The sequence below is a fragment of the Biomphalaria glabrata genome, chromosome 18 (genome assembly GCF_947242115.1).
Source record: "Biomphalaria glabrata chromosome 18, xgBioGlab47.1, whole genome shotgun sequence".
NCBI lineage: Eukaryota > Metazoa > Mollusca > Gastropoda > Planorbidae > Biomphalaria > Biomphalaria glabrata.
The window spans coordinates 24758026-24773235 of record NC_074728.1 but is presented as its reverse complement, the minus strand read 5'-3'; the positions used below and the strand labels follow the sequence as shown (position 1 = coordinate 24773235).

Genomic DNA, 15210 nt, shown 5'->3' with positions numbered 1-15210 from the left:
TAATATTAATCCCATATTATTATTATTTACAAGCACATTTCAGTTTGAACATTTGTCCAATGGCTACTTTTTTATACATTCTATAAGTTGCAGATATTACATTTTGGATTAAAAACAAATCACAATTGTGAGTGGTCAAACTGTAATGTACCAGGTCATGGAGTCTCACATAATCTCAACAGATAATGCTTTAGGCCTGGCAATACACTTATCAATCTAAAAAATGGTTTTATATCAAACTTTGTTTTTTAAATCAACTTAAATACTACTAAAATCAAAGATAAACTTTTCAAGAATGCACATCATTTAAGAGGAAAATGACAATTCTGTAAACATATAAGACAGACTCATGCCAAAGGGAAAGACAAAACAACTTAAATGCTCCTTAAACGTAGGTCCATGTCCTGGTATGATAAAGTCAGCCATTTCCAATATGGTATATCTTGATTGCACCTGGAGATGTTGTCGCTCACTATTTTTTAGCCAAAGGGAGGGGGAGAAAAGGTCACCTTCACAATAAAATAAATCCCCTGTGAAAAACAAAATTGAAAAAACATTAAACATCAGTTTGAAAATAAACATGAGGCCCAATGGCTGAACAGTAAAGTCCTTGGCTTCCGAACCAGGGGGCCTCAGAAACATATGACCTTTACATCATCTTGCGTTTGATTGCAAGGTTGGAAAGGGAACTTTAACCATACTTTTTAAAGCTGGATAGTACAATCCTTCAACATGATTTTCTGTGTCAAGCAAAAGGTTGTACTTTTCTTACACCACCTAACAACAACAACAAAAAAACAACCAACCAACCCCTGCTAATACTCCAAGATTAGCCTTCTTCACCACCACCGACACATCATTTCCTGTATGACCAGGTGTTGGCCCTATTTCTACATCCTCATCTATGTTGAAGGGCATCCCCTGCAGGAAGAACAAATAAGACCTGCAGTATCAAGAATAAATAAAGAAAAGTTTATCCATAATGTGCAGTGACATAGGGTAGGACTCAGAAAGATATTTGTAAAAAAGTAAACATGAGATATTCACTTAACTGATGGCTTCTTCAAGCTATTTCAAGATTAAAATGATGTTTTTATTCAAACAAAATGATTTGTATTTTTATTTATTAAGAAATTAATTTGTTATGATTTTTTATACTAAGTTCTATTTTTTTTTATACTAAGAAATTAGCACATAGAAAGGATCTGACATATACATTCATCATACTCTGTGTTGCCCCCGAACTTAAAGGAAAGGATAATGATGACATTCTAGGTAGTTCAGCACACAAAGATATTTAAAGAAATTAAACATTGTATGCAATTATTAATGACAAATGAAAAGTAGTTGATAAAACAAGCCAATTGCTTTATTTACTAACAAATGAATGAAATTGGGAAAAATTACTTAGCTATATTTAAACAGTCAGTGTAACAATGAAGTTTTCTATTTCTTATTTTGTTTTACACAAAAATAACTCAAGGATATCAAAAGTAAACATCATCAATACAAATACATAAACATGTTCAAAATGCAAGCCAGTCAACAAACAAAACTTCAACTTCAGCATGTCAAAAACTAAAAATGTCTAAATCAGGCTCAGTGGCGTAGCTACCAATGTGCGGGTGGTGCGGGCCGCACAGGGCACCAAGTGGAGAGGGGCACCAAAATTCTCCAAGTGTGTATTAATTTCCGTGAGATTTTCAGTAAAAACGACTAATTGTATGGACACGAACAAACATAAACTACTGTATTTTAAACATGAACTAACGATTTATCAACTAGTCATGTCGCTATTTTGTTTCATCTCCTTGACTATTTCTTCCATACAATGTAGGCTATAGAACAGTTTGAATCTAATTTACTAGATTTATTAAGGACACACGGTACATGTTGTTACTACACTGATCGATGCTTTGTAATATAAAGTAGAAGAAGAAGATAGGCCAACATTTTTTTACTTCATTGTTTAGTCCATTGGTTTAATCTAGATATTGAGTTTACACATATATTTCTAAACTCTAGCTCTAAACAATTGTTTTAGTTTATTCATTTCTTTATGATTCTTTATAGTTTAATTTTGGAAATAATTCTATTGTAATGTCAATATTTTAAAATAAGCTAACCTTTGTTTTCTACGAGTTTTTTTTTAAACTAACTAATTAATTGTAATACTGTAACGAAAAAAAAATGATGAACAATGCTCAAGACTGACTAGTCTGGCTGGCGCCTCAAAACCTTTTAAGCTCAGCGCCTCAAAACCTTTTAAGCTCAGACGGAGAAATCAGCATCTTTGGTTCTGTCCGGTCTGGGTAGACTATAAGGGCCCCATACCCAGATCTATCGGGGTCCCTCATTACCGACCCATCGGTATAACAGAAAATAGCATCTGATGGGTAGGACTTTAGTGTAGATGATGCCAAGTTTTGGAGTATGGCAGGTGTTAATCGCCTCTTGGTGGCTCCCTCTTGCCCTAAAAGGGACATGCTTATTTGTGGGGCTGGCTTCTCCTCCACGGAGGGCAAGTACTAATTATTCTAATTGGGATTCTGTCAGTGGAGAGCCCAGCTGATTTAGACAAAATGGCCGCAATGTGGAGGAACGATCGCATTTTATGCGGTTCCTCTCTCTCCACTGTCGCACTAATATTGAGGTGGGTAGCCTAGAGTCGCCCCTTTTATAGCGCTCGTAGGCCGTAAGTACCGCCCTCTCCCTCCTTAAATGTTAAGGGGCCACGTTTGTTAAGATTTCAGCAGCGTTTGTTGGGCTTGTCCGAAAGGTGCCACAAATGAACCTTGTACTCGGTCGAGTGATTCGAGGGCAGTTTTACTAGAATATACTTGAGCTGTACTCAATTTGTGATCTGACTGCCCCTAAGTACAATGTGCGTAGCATGCAAGCTTTGGCACCCCACTTTGTGCTGGCCAGCTTTCTTAGTAACGCTAACTTCTCCTAGGCTTTTCTTTCAACTTCCAGGACGTGCTGGAGCATTGACAACTTTCTATCCAGGGTTACCCCTAGATATTTTGGCGTGTTTTCACGTTGGAGTCGCAGCCCACCGAGTTGAAGCTCGAATAGAGCCTTAAGAATGTCGATCCCTAGGCTGAACAGGGACCAGGTCGTTTTGGCAACGTTTATCTGAATCTGTCATTTGTCGCAATACGAGGAGATGGTTTGGAGGTCTGCTTGTAATGCCGCCTGTATTTGGTCAGCTTTCTTGCCGGTTGACCAGAGGACAATGTGATCCGCATAAATCAGTTTCTTTGACCGCAGTGAGGTGCGTTTCTTAAATTTCTTAAGTCTAAAGAAGCATCGAGACAATTTCAAGTCACATCATTGCCAGAGTCCACCGACTATAGGTGAGCTGTTAATGGGTATGAATTAACTGAACAATTAAAAGCAACAAAGCAAGATGAGACGGTTGTCATTGAATCCAAAAAAAATGATGAGGCCGACATCGTGAAAAGAAGAAAATACTTCAATACCGCAGGTTCTAGAGACTAAAGGACAGCACACAAGCATGTCCTCAAAAATTCATACTGAAGAAGCTGAACCATCAGACAGTGTAAACAATACAGAAATAAACTCTAGACTGAACGACATTGGAGATTGGCCTGATGTCATCACAGATAATATTCGCATACACCTTGTCACTCAAGGATCTGAAAAAGTTCAGCGTATGGACAGACAATTCAGAGAGGCGTATAAACATCAAGAATCTGCAAAAGGAAAGGCTAGAAAGCTTTCAAAGGCTTGGTTTTTCCGGCAAATGTCAAACGGCGAGAAAGTTCTTAAAAAGTGGACGTGTTATTCGCGAAAAAAAAAAAAAAAAGAATCCTTATTTTGCTTCCCCTGCACACTCTTTTCAACAAGATCAAGTATCAAATCTTCATTTAAATCCAAAGATGGATTCAATGAGTGGTGGAGGTTATCCCCAAAAATAGAAAAACATGAGACCAGCAGAGCTCACATTCAGTCATCACTTGCTTGGAAGGAACTTGAAGTTCACCTGAGAGTAGGGAACAATATTGACAACAAGGCCCAAGATTTGATTATACAAGAGACAAAAACCTGGAGAGTTAGTAAAATTACTATCAAAGTACGATCCTCTCTTGAGGGAGCATGTGCTTTGAACTAATCTTTGTTCCAGACCGAATACATACATGTCTCCACAAATACAAAAATGAATTTATTACAATATTGGGGGATCACGCTAAAAAACAAATCATACAGCAAGTAAAACAAGCCAAATATTTCTCTATTATTTTTGACAGTACACCTGACATCTCAAAGCTGGATCGAATTTCCCAAATTTTACGGTATGTTGTCATGGACAATGATGGGGTGCAGGTTCGTGAGTCTTTTGTTGACTTCATCGACACAAAGGACACACATGCTGCTGGAATCGCTGAGATGATTCTAGAGAAATTGCGTTTGGATGGCTTAGACATAATGGACTGCAGGGATCAAGGCTATGATAATGCTGCTGTCATGAAAGGTCATTAAGGTCATGAAAGAATTAACAATATTTGATTAATGAATACATATTATTTTGAAAAAAAAGTAAGGTTTTGCAATGTTATTAATTAGTTAGTTATTGTTTTTTTATTTGGGGGGGGGGGCATCAAGATGACGTACCGCACCAGGCATCATATACTCTAGCTACGCCACTGATCAGGCTACATCGTAATGCCATGGTATAGCAGAAGAGGAATTTAAATGGAATGTGATGAGTAGGATAGTTCGATTCTGTTTGAGAATTGCCTTAAGATTTGAGAACATTTATGAATGTTTGAGTGTTTAAGAATAAATTTGTAGAATAATCACATTTTCTGTCTACATTAAGATGTGTGTCCAATCTTCCCATAGAAAAGTTACATTTAAGACCTGATTATAATAATCTCTGAGTTTGACAAAGAGCTCTTCAAATGACCCAGCGACTGATGAACTTTTACTTCACCAGCTATATGGATATTAAGATAGCAAAGGGAAGCTTCGCTAGTTGTATTATTATGTCTACAAAATCTTTATCTATGCAACTACTGCAATCGTAGGGGAGCAATAAAAAGAATTTAAACTGTGTCTGCACAAAACACTAAAAACAAACAAAAAATATTAGTCTGTAGATACCTCTTTCAACTCATGCAGTAAGTACTGATCATGTCGACAAATATCATAGCCTACACATTGGACAGCTCTAGAGAAGAGGTTGAGGTTGCCAATCTGTTCTATGTGTCCATTTAAGCAAATAACATAGTGGATGTCTTCAGGTTTCAAACCCTGGTCACTCAAAGCTGCAGAGCATACACAGATTCTAAATAGTAAAAAAAGATCTTAACTCTTATTTTATGTAAGTCAGATCTTATGTATATGAATTATGTTGGAGAAAGTTATTTTAGGTTCTCAAAATGCAGGCCAGATGACTAGTCGCAAGAAAATGATGTACTGGAACTGTCTCATGAATGGCTTGGCCTCAAAGAGAAGAGTACTTGTCTTAAACTAAAGAGTACTTGGCCTAAAAAGAAAAGGGTACTTGGCCTCAAAGACAAATGCACTTGACCTTAAAGAAAAAAAAGTATACGGCCTCAAAGGGAAGAGTACAGTATTTAAATGTTTGAAAGTAGTAACAATATGAAGGCAAATATAAATTGTGTCTAAACATCTGTTTTAGTTAAAAAAAACAACAACATTATTTGTACTGTGACAAGTGTTTTGAAGTTGATTCCTTCTCATGGTGCCCTATTGACTACTGATAAAACCATAAACAATGTATGGTCATGTTACAACATCATTTGTCCTTCATCTGGTGAATTATAAAGGGGAAAGAATCAAGCAAGGAGTGGACAGAACTGACTCTGTGTGACTGTCATTCTGAGTGCAGAGAGGGATGCAAGCAACTAGTAGACAGAAGAGATGGCTGCCTAGTTATTTTGGTATGTGTTTGAGAATGTCACCACTATGGTCCAAAGTTAGAACCAGACTGCTTCTATCCCTGCAAGAGGCTTTGGCTAGGACAGTATTTCTCAAACTGTGGGGAGTGACAATTTGAAAAAATGTGAAAAGGGGGCGGAAGAAAAACAGCGAGTCAATGAACATTTAATACTGATACATAAATTTGGATTCTATACATATTGTAAATATTTATGATAAATAAAATCAGAATATTGTTTTATAATAATATGTCTTCTTTTTCATTACATTCTAAAAGCCTACAGCGCTAAAAAATTCTCCAGCCAACTTAAGGCGGCACAAATGAAATTCTTATTGTTTTCAACCAGCAAAATATTTGAGAAATACTTGGTTTGGAGATGAAAACTGATCTGAAAGGCTAAGCAAGAATTCTAGTGTGACCCACAGTCCCAAGAAGAAATAGGTAGGGTACCTAACTTTAGTTGGGAAAAGTAAAGGCAGTTGGTCATTGTGCTGGCCACATAATCATCTGCACAATAGATTGCAAGGTTCGAAACAGGAACTAGTGAAAGATTAAAGCATGTTAATCATTTTTTCCAATTATGGTCTAATACTTTAAGTGCCTTTCTTTCTGAGAAATAGTTCAAATAGACATAAAATATCTGTCTGAATTAGCAAAATGAAAAACTAAACATCTGTAACAATGTTAAGAAATGCACGAGTCCAAGTATCAGTATTATATAAGAAAAGATTTTACTGGATGAAAGACAGATTTATAGACAATTAGCAATACAAAGCTATTTAGATGGAAAATATTGGATCTAAGCAATCCTACATGTATTCAGTAGGTGACCAAAGAAGTTCGGATTCAAATCTAGTCTGGCCTATATAAAGTTCGGATACAAATCTAGTCTGGCCTATATAAGGTTCGGATACAAATCTATTCACAAAGATGTGCAGATCATCTAGAGGTAAATATATCCTAAAAAAGGGAAAATAAAAAATGAAAGTAAAATTAAAGTTTACCTTTGAGAAGTAAGTCCCTTTCCCCAAGGGTTCCCGGTATTAACAATAATGTGGGGACCTTTTAGTAAGTGTGACAGTGCTACATGATCTAACAGTTCCTTCAAAGTAAACGATATATTAATTAACATCATTGTAGATTTTGAAAACAAAAATATGTATTATACAGCAAATTTCATATTAAAGTAGGAGAATAAATTGGTCTAAAATTTTATAAATCAAAGGAATGAATATTTTCTTATTCATTGGTTGTTGTTTTTTTAAATGTTGCTCTAGTATAAAAAAAAAAATATGTGTTACCACATCTTTTCAAACTGAACCAAATTATGAACTTTATTTATGATGAAGCCTTTTATAAGTAGATAATAGAATACAATAGCACTAATTATCAATAATAACACCATTTGTATGCAATTATAATGATTTGACATCTAGCTTAATTACAATAGCTTATGTGACGATTGGGCGGGGGGGGGGGGGGGGGGGTAAAAGGGAAAGAGGGGGGGTCAAATCAAACCCAGAATAAATCATTGAAGTCATTATATCACATATAGATCTTGCAGTTAGATCTAGATCAACTAGGACACAGAGAGAGAGAGTGCATGTAGGTCCCAATAGTATGTCAGAATATGTAAGGATAGATAACTGCCAACTTATTGAGCTGAGAAGCCATGGTCTCTAAATTAAAAGTTTTACCATCTATTGGCAAATACAGAATAGGTTTTAAAAAACAAAAAAACAGAACCTTTAAATCCAAGGGTTTCAGTAATATTTAAACATTAAAAAAATGTCAATGGGTTAAAAGTTATAAATGATTAATACCATTAAGTCCTTAAGTATTCTTGAATAAAAAAAATGATTTCAAGAAAACAAAGAAAAAAAATAAAGTCTATACCTTGTGAGTCCAGCTGGGTGTAACCTTCTGTTAGAACAATAATGTTGAACATTTTACAGTATTTCTATATTTATTTATACAGAATGATTTTAAAGTCAACAAGCTGATTCAAAGATCTGTAGGTAGAGAAAACAAAACGTTAATAAATAACAGCCATTTCATAACAAAAACATTTTAGACCAGTCACTGGCAGAGTAAGACTCAGCCAAAAATTGGAGTATACGTTAAAAATTATTTGAGTAGTTTATGCTATTTGGACACCTACAGGCCAAAATTTCAAAGTTTGACTTTGACAGCGCATTATTTGATAATTGTTTGACATAGAAACGAAAATGAAGTACCAAAATGTTCTTTAATTTAAGAAGAAAAGATTGTCTACTTATTTTTGTACCCCTATCCTATATTTTTTATTATATTTAAGGTCAAAGAGACCATGTGTCATTATTTAATTCGGACAGATTTGTCACAGTTTATTTGATTTCGGACACCATAATTTATTTCAGGCTTCAATAAACTCAGATTTTAATTTTATATTAATATTAACTAAATTCTAAGATACCCCATGCATTTCCAATAAGACAATATAGATTTATTTTTAATTTCAAAGTAGTTTTGTCATACTAAAATCAGTTTATATTGTATGACTGAATAGAGTTAAATGATGAAGATTGTAGCATATAATAATTTGTAGTTTATTTTATGTTTGCATGTTTTATTGAGAGCTTTACTTTAATTTGGACTTTTTATTTTATGTTGTGTGTATTAATTTTTCACTATTCTTATTAATATATAATTTTAAATTAGGTTTTATTTTTTTTATTTTTTGTTTTGTGGTTTCTGAGCATGAACATGTTATTAATATTATTTACTTTCACCAAAAAAGTAAAAAAAAAAAAACAAAGATTTTTTTACAGGCTTAAAAAGATTTATATACAGCTGTATTCAAATTTATATATTTACAATTTCAATATTATTCACAATTGGTGAAAATAAATAAAAATAAAATTAAAGTGACCATCTTTAACTTTTTAACAATAATATCACAATAACAATAATTATGAATGCTATAATATAGCATGAAATAATGAAAGTATTTAATATAGAAATGTAAAGAGTTATGTATGATAACAACATTTTTTTTAAAAGTTTAATGTGAACTAACGATATTGATCGGGGCAACAGGCGGAACACAGAAGGTTGAATTTTTCTAATCTAATCTGCATTCTGAGGGACTGTTGTGCAACAAGTGTGCCACCACTGATCGCATTGTTTACATAGAACCTAAAGAGTGCCTTTGTTTCTTGTAAGGCAACCAGCAGGACAATCTTTCATTTGTTTACATAGAACCTAAAGAGTGCCTTTGTTTCTTGTAAGGCAACCAGCAGGACAATCTTCATTTGTTTACATAGAACCTAAAGAGTGCTTTTGTTTCTTGTAAGGCAACCAGCAGGACAATCTTCATTTGTTTACATAGAACCTAAAGAGTGCTTTTGTTTCTTGTAAGGCAACCAGCAGGACAATCTTTCATTTGTTTACATAGAACCTAAAGAGTGCCTTTGTTTCTTGTAAGGCAACCAGCAGGACAATCTTCATTTGTTTACATAGAACCTAAAGAGTGCCTTTGTTTCTTGTAAGGCAACCAGCAGGACAATCTTCATTTGTTTACATAGAACCTAAAGAGTGCCTTTGTTTCTTGTAAGGCAACCAGCAGGACATTCTTCATTTGTTCACATAGAACCTAAAGAGTGCTTTTGTTTCTTGTAAGGCAACCAGCAGGACAATCTTCATTCCCTACTCAACAAGGCTGTCAGAAACTTTATCACCACTTTCACAATTTTTCTGTTCAGCCTCCTTCAGTTTCTCTACCCCAGAGTCATCATTCCTGTCTTCATTTGTCTTTCTTCTTGGCAAAACTTTTTTCTCCTTTTTCTTCCTTGCATCATCATCTTTCTTCTATTGTCTCTCTACCTTCTTCTTTTCTCTCAAGACTTTTCTTTGCAGTGCATCTTCATCTTTTTGTCTCATCTTAGTCTACCTTCCTACATATTTTAATCTTTTCTTGCTCATCTTTTTCTGTAATCTTGCGCTTAAAGGCTTGCCAAAATTCCTCGCTGCTTACAAGAATTGGGAGAGTTGGGGTTAATTTTTTTGGTTTAGCACTACTTTTGTCCTTTCTCTTAAAGGAGGGTATCTTTAAAATGTCCTCAGAGAGGGAAAGTTCACTAAATTTTTCAAATATAATTTTGTCATATGGTTTGGATAACTCTGTGTTAGGAGATTAGCCAATATTGAAAAAAACTTCCATATGAGGTGGAAGGTAAAGGTGAATCAGGTGATGTTGCTGGTAGAGTTGAGAAACAAGAGCCAGATGGAAGAGGTGGGTTAGCATGGGAGGTTGAAGGAAGATGTAGAATATCATTGGAAAAGGAAGCAAAAGGTGAGACATCATGAGTGATGGCAGGACTGTGGGAGGCAGAATCAAGAGTTAAGACATTGTGGGAGGTGGGAGAAATAGGTAGGGCATCATGGAGTGGGGAAGCAAGAGGTGAGACATCACAGGAGGTGGAAGGAAGAGCTTGCACAGCCAGTGAGGCAGATGACGATGTTTGTGGTCTGTACAGTAAACTGGGACCCAACTTTTCAGCCTTGATTTAACTGTTTCTGGACTGAACGGGTATATCCCTGCAGCCATAAAGCCTTGCTTGACTAACTCAATTTTATCACATTTTTCCCCATGTAGGCTTAAAAACCTTAGCAAATGTTTCTAAGGACACACCATCACCAGTTGATGCCACATGCTATCTTAATGCATCCTTCCAAGCATTCTTAATGGCAGCAAAAAATGCCTGATCAAGGGGCTGCATCAGGTGACTGGCTTGGGGAAGAGGACAATTCAAAATGATTTGGTAATCAAAACAAAGTTGGAATGTTTCAATGAGGGAAGTGTGAGAGGTGTACAGCCCATCAATAATCAGAAGAATGGGTTTGTGGAGATGGCTAGTTAATGGGATGAAGGTATCATGGAGCGAGGAGTAAAAAATGGGTGCCATTGGAAGAAATTTGAATCGGTGCTTCTGGAAAACCTTCTTAAAGATTTTTGGTTGGTATTCTTTTGTAAGGATAAAATTATCTTATAAATAGACTATATTTGATAAATATTTATTCAATTCAATTCTATTTAAAATAATCTGGAGTTAAATCTAAAAATTGAATTTAGAATCTCTAGTCTAGAATTAATTGATCTAGTCTATAATCAAAAAGAATTGTTTAAAAAATAAAAAGCAAAGAAGAGTGAAAAAAATATTATAGGCTAAGACTAGACTAGAAATAGGAAAAAAAATTATTTAGTAAATAGAAAAATCTCATAGACTATCAAAAGAAAATAGACTAGGTCTGGTCCATAGAAGCATACAAAAAAATAAAATCATTTTGGCTATTTTTTTGGGTCATTTTTATTCTTGGAGAGTTGTCCGAAATAAATTTTCCATCGCTTTTTAAAATCTGAATCCCAACACCCCTTTAAGATTTTAATGACACATCTTTGAAGCACATTCAATGTAACAAGTGATGCACTGTCTATAAATGAAGCACAGTCAATGTAACAAGTGATGCTCTGTCTATAAATGAAGCACAGTCAATGTAACAAGTGATGCTCTGTCTATTAATAAAGCACAGTCAATGTAACAAGTGATGCTCTGTCTATAAATGAAGCACAGTCAATGTAACAAGTGATGCTCTGTCTATAAATGAAGCACAGTCAATGTAACAAGTGATGCTCTGTCTATAAATGAAGCACAGTCAATGTAACAAGTGATGCTCTGTCTATAAATGAAGCACAGTCAATGTAACAAGTGATGCTCTGTCTATAAATGAAGCACAGTCAATGTAACAAGTGATGCTCTGTCTATAAATGAAGCACAGTCAATGTAACAAGTGACGCTCTGTCTATAAATGAACATAATTATCAATTACGAAAGTGCACAACATTTAACAGGAACCAAAAAAAACTTTTAATCCGGAACCTAGCTAAGTTTATCCAGGTGACAGAAATAAAAAGGGCTTACCATGCAACTTTAAAAATGATGTATACTGTCTGGAAAATATTGAAAACGAACGAAAGTGACATAGAATTGATTGAAAATTGACATGCACAGTGCACAAACCCTCACTTTTGCAAATAAATCTCGTCAAAATGAGGTAAAATCAACAACACTTCAAGTTGTCCAAATTCATGTCACACTGGACTCACTGTACTGAACTTGACTTCGTCTCGTACTTGTGAAGTGTCCTCACTTCGAATCCAAAGCAAACCATTTTGACTGTCACCTTCTCTATTTACATAGGTTCCCTGAAAGCCTTCTCAAAACCGATAGAGCTTCACTTGTCCTTTCTGGATGTCACCTAACCCATCCTATGTGACTGGCCTCAGTACTGTTTACAACACAAATCTATGCTGAATGGTTGCCAAGCACTCGCCACTGTTATCTGTGTCAGCTGATTACACACACACAATTCCCCTATCTGCATTGCCTCCACAGTTATAACAATATCAAGACTTCAAAATTAGATCTCTAGGCCAAAAGCATGTATACTATATAATATATATTATATATATATATCTAAAAAGACACTTCCTGGCATTGACGCCTTGATCTTAATAATTTTTTTTTTTTGCTTTAGAGGGAGATACTACTGACACCATCAAGCCGGTAAACTTGTGACCTGATTACTGAAGCAATAGACAGCGTGGCGCTGCCACTTGCATAACATTCTTCAAAAGGGTCCTTCGATGGGAAGTTTTACCACATGATTGTGCATATCTAGTCATGTAAACTAATACTTTGATATATAATTACTAAATTAGATAGAGACTTATATTAAGTTATTAGTTAATTTATATCATATCTAGATCTATACACAAAAACTTCAAAAAGCACTCACTCGGTGTCAGTCACTCACTGCACTGTCACTAAGTCTAAACCCCTGCTCTAGTCACGCCTAGTGTCACAAAACGCACTGTCACTGGCCTGGGTGTGACTGGGACACTGTCACTGGTCCTAATAACTAGAGTCTAACTAGACTAGTAACTTATTATCTTATATAACTATTATAAGAACTATTTAGTACTAAGACTAAGTTTTAAGTAGACTCTACTGTAGTCAAGTATTAATTAACTGACTGAGTTAAGTATAGTAAATAGTATATAAAGTATACTTCCTAATACTATAGATCATTAGATCTAGACTAGATTGCTGATTGATTTAGTCTTTTGACTCTTTTTTTAGAATAGTCGATAGATAGATCAATCTAGTATCTACTACTACTACTACTACTAGAATCTACATTTAGACTTAGACGCCTTAGCAATAGATCTTGAGTCAGACGATCTAGACTGCTACTACTTACTACTAGACTAGTCCATAGTTACGCATAGTATTACTATTACTCAGACTAGTAGTAGTATAAGTATAAGTAAAGTAGATTAGTAAGTATCAAAATCATGGTTTCTAGATAGATTAGATGCGGCAACCACTGAACCAGTCATCTAAGATTCTAGATAATAAGAATAAAAATAAAGAAAAATAATAGATTCTAATCCTAGATAGATCTAGATGTCAGTCTAGATTTAGATCTTAGCCAAAATAGAATCAGCGGTAAAACTAATCAGCTAGCTAGGTACTTACTTTACTTAGTTATGCCTAAGGCTAAGGCCCATCTAATTAAAAATCATGTAAAAATTGTAACAACGAAAAAATCTTATTTTGTTTAACAGAAGAGCTCATTACTACCCAGACGAGAACCGTGTCAAATAACCCCCTTTTTTTTTCTCTCTGATGTTGATCCGAAACGAATACCCATGTTTGAAATGAAAAAAAAAAGATTATACAAAACATTTTAAAAGTATTTTTTACTGACAGTACCATAGATTATATATAGTCTATGACAGTACTTATATCTATATGTCTATACTAATTGAACATGCTATATCAGATCAATGACCTCCACGTTATTTTCTTTGTTATAATAATAAGACTAGTCTTTGAGTCCGAATATTATATCTTATTTTATATAATTATATAATACAGGAATGCAGTATTTCGTGTGGCTGCGCAGTCCCAGCTGTGACCTACTTATTTTGCCACATCCAGGGAAAGCATAACCATTGTCCACAGGTGGTCGATTTAGATTTTCTTTTCGCCGTCTGCGTTTGTCCTAGGGAGCAGATTTTCATTTGGTCTCAAATGTGTATCTCGCGGCCTTCGCGAGTGACCTCCAGCTGTCTTGTTCTGAGGCCGCATGCAACCAGGTACTCTCTTCTATGTCAGCCAAAGAAAGTTGACGCCTAAGCTGGTCTTTGACTTGTTTCCGTGGGGCGCTTCTGTTACGTCGATCACCTTTTAGTTCACCAAAAAAAAAAAAAAAAAGACTGCCTTTGGCATACGTTCGTCTCTCATTAGTATAGCTTTTATATAGCGCTACTTTCATGCTTATAACATGCTCAGAGCGCGTTTGGTCCAATCTCATTTGTGGACCAGTGGGAGGAGGGGGTATCTAGGAGTTGGTTTTCCATGCTGCCTTTAGGCGCTCAGTAAACACAACTCTGCCCGAGTCGGGTGTCGAACCTCGATCCCCCTTCTAGGTAGCCAAGCCAAGCCTCTCGACCACGCTTTCCACGGGATACGTGCCCTACCCAGCGCAACTGTCGCACCAAAAAAAGTCCCTCTATACTGTCCATACCGGCGTTCGCAAGGACATTGCTGTTTGTAGTGCGTTCTTGCCATCGTATATCCATGATGGAGCGCAAGCATCTTTGGTGGAAGCGCTCAAGAAGTCTTAGATGTTTCCTATATAGTGTCCATGTCTCAGAGCCATACAGAAGGGTTGAGAGAACCACCAACTGGTAGACACTAATTTTTGTAGGCAGGCGGAGCGATCTGTTCCGCCAAACTCTCGCCTGAAGGCGTCCAAAAGCGCTACTGGTCCTGGCGAGACGGTTATCAACTTTCCTTGAAAGTGAGGCGTCATTTGACACTATACTACCTAGATATGTGAAATGGTCTACCACATTAAGGGGCTGTCCGTTTACGGTGATCCTTGGGGCTGAGTATGTTTTATTGGGCGACTTCTGGAACATGAATTCTGTTTTCCCGAGGTTAGGGTTAGGCGGCAGCGTAATTAAATTCGTTTACCGCGTTCTGGAGGTCATGTTTATTGTGAGCTAGCAGGGCGCAATCATCGGCATAGAGAAGCTCCGTTATGACCATCTCCTTTGTTTTTGTATGGAATAGTAGACGTCGAAGATTGAACACATTGCCGGTAGAACGAAGCCGGATATAGATGCCTTCGTGCAATCGCTGCCTCAATGGACCCATCATTATCGA

At 35.9% G+C, this 15210-nt stretch overlaps 1 pseudogene; it reads right to left on the bottom strand.

Annotated features, from left to right (window-relative positions):
* Positions 1-306: 306 nt before the first annotated feature.
* On the bottom strand, positions 307-13545 carry LOC129923901 (metallo-beta-lactamase domain-containing protein 1-like; annotated as a pseudogene).
* Positions 13546-15210: the final 1665 nt, after the last annotated feature.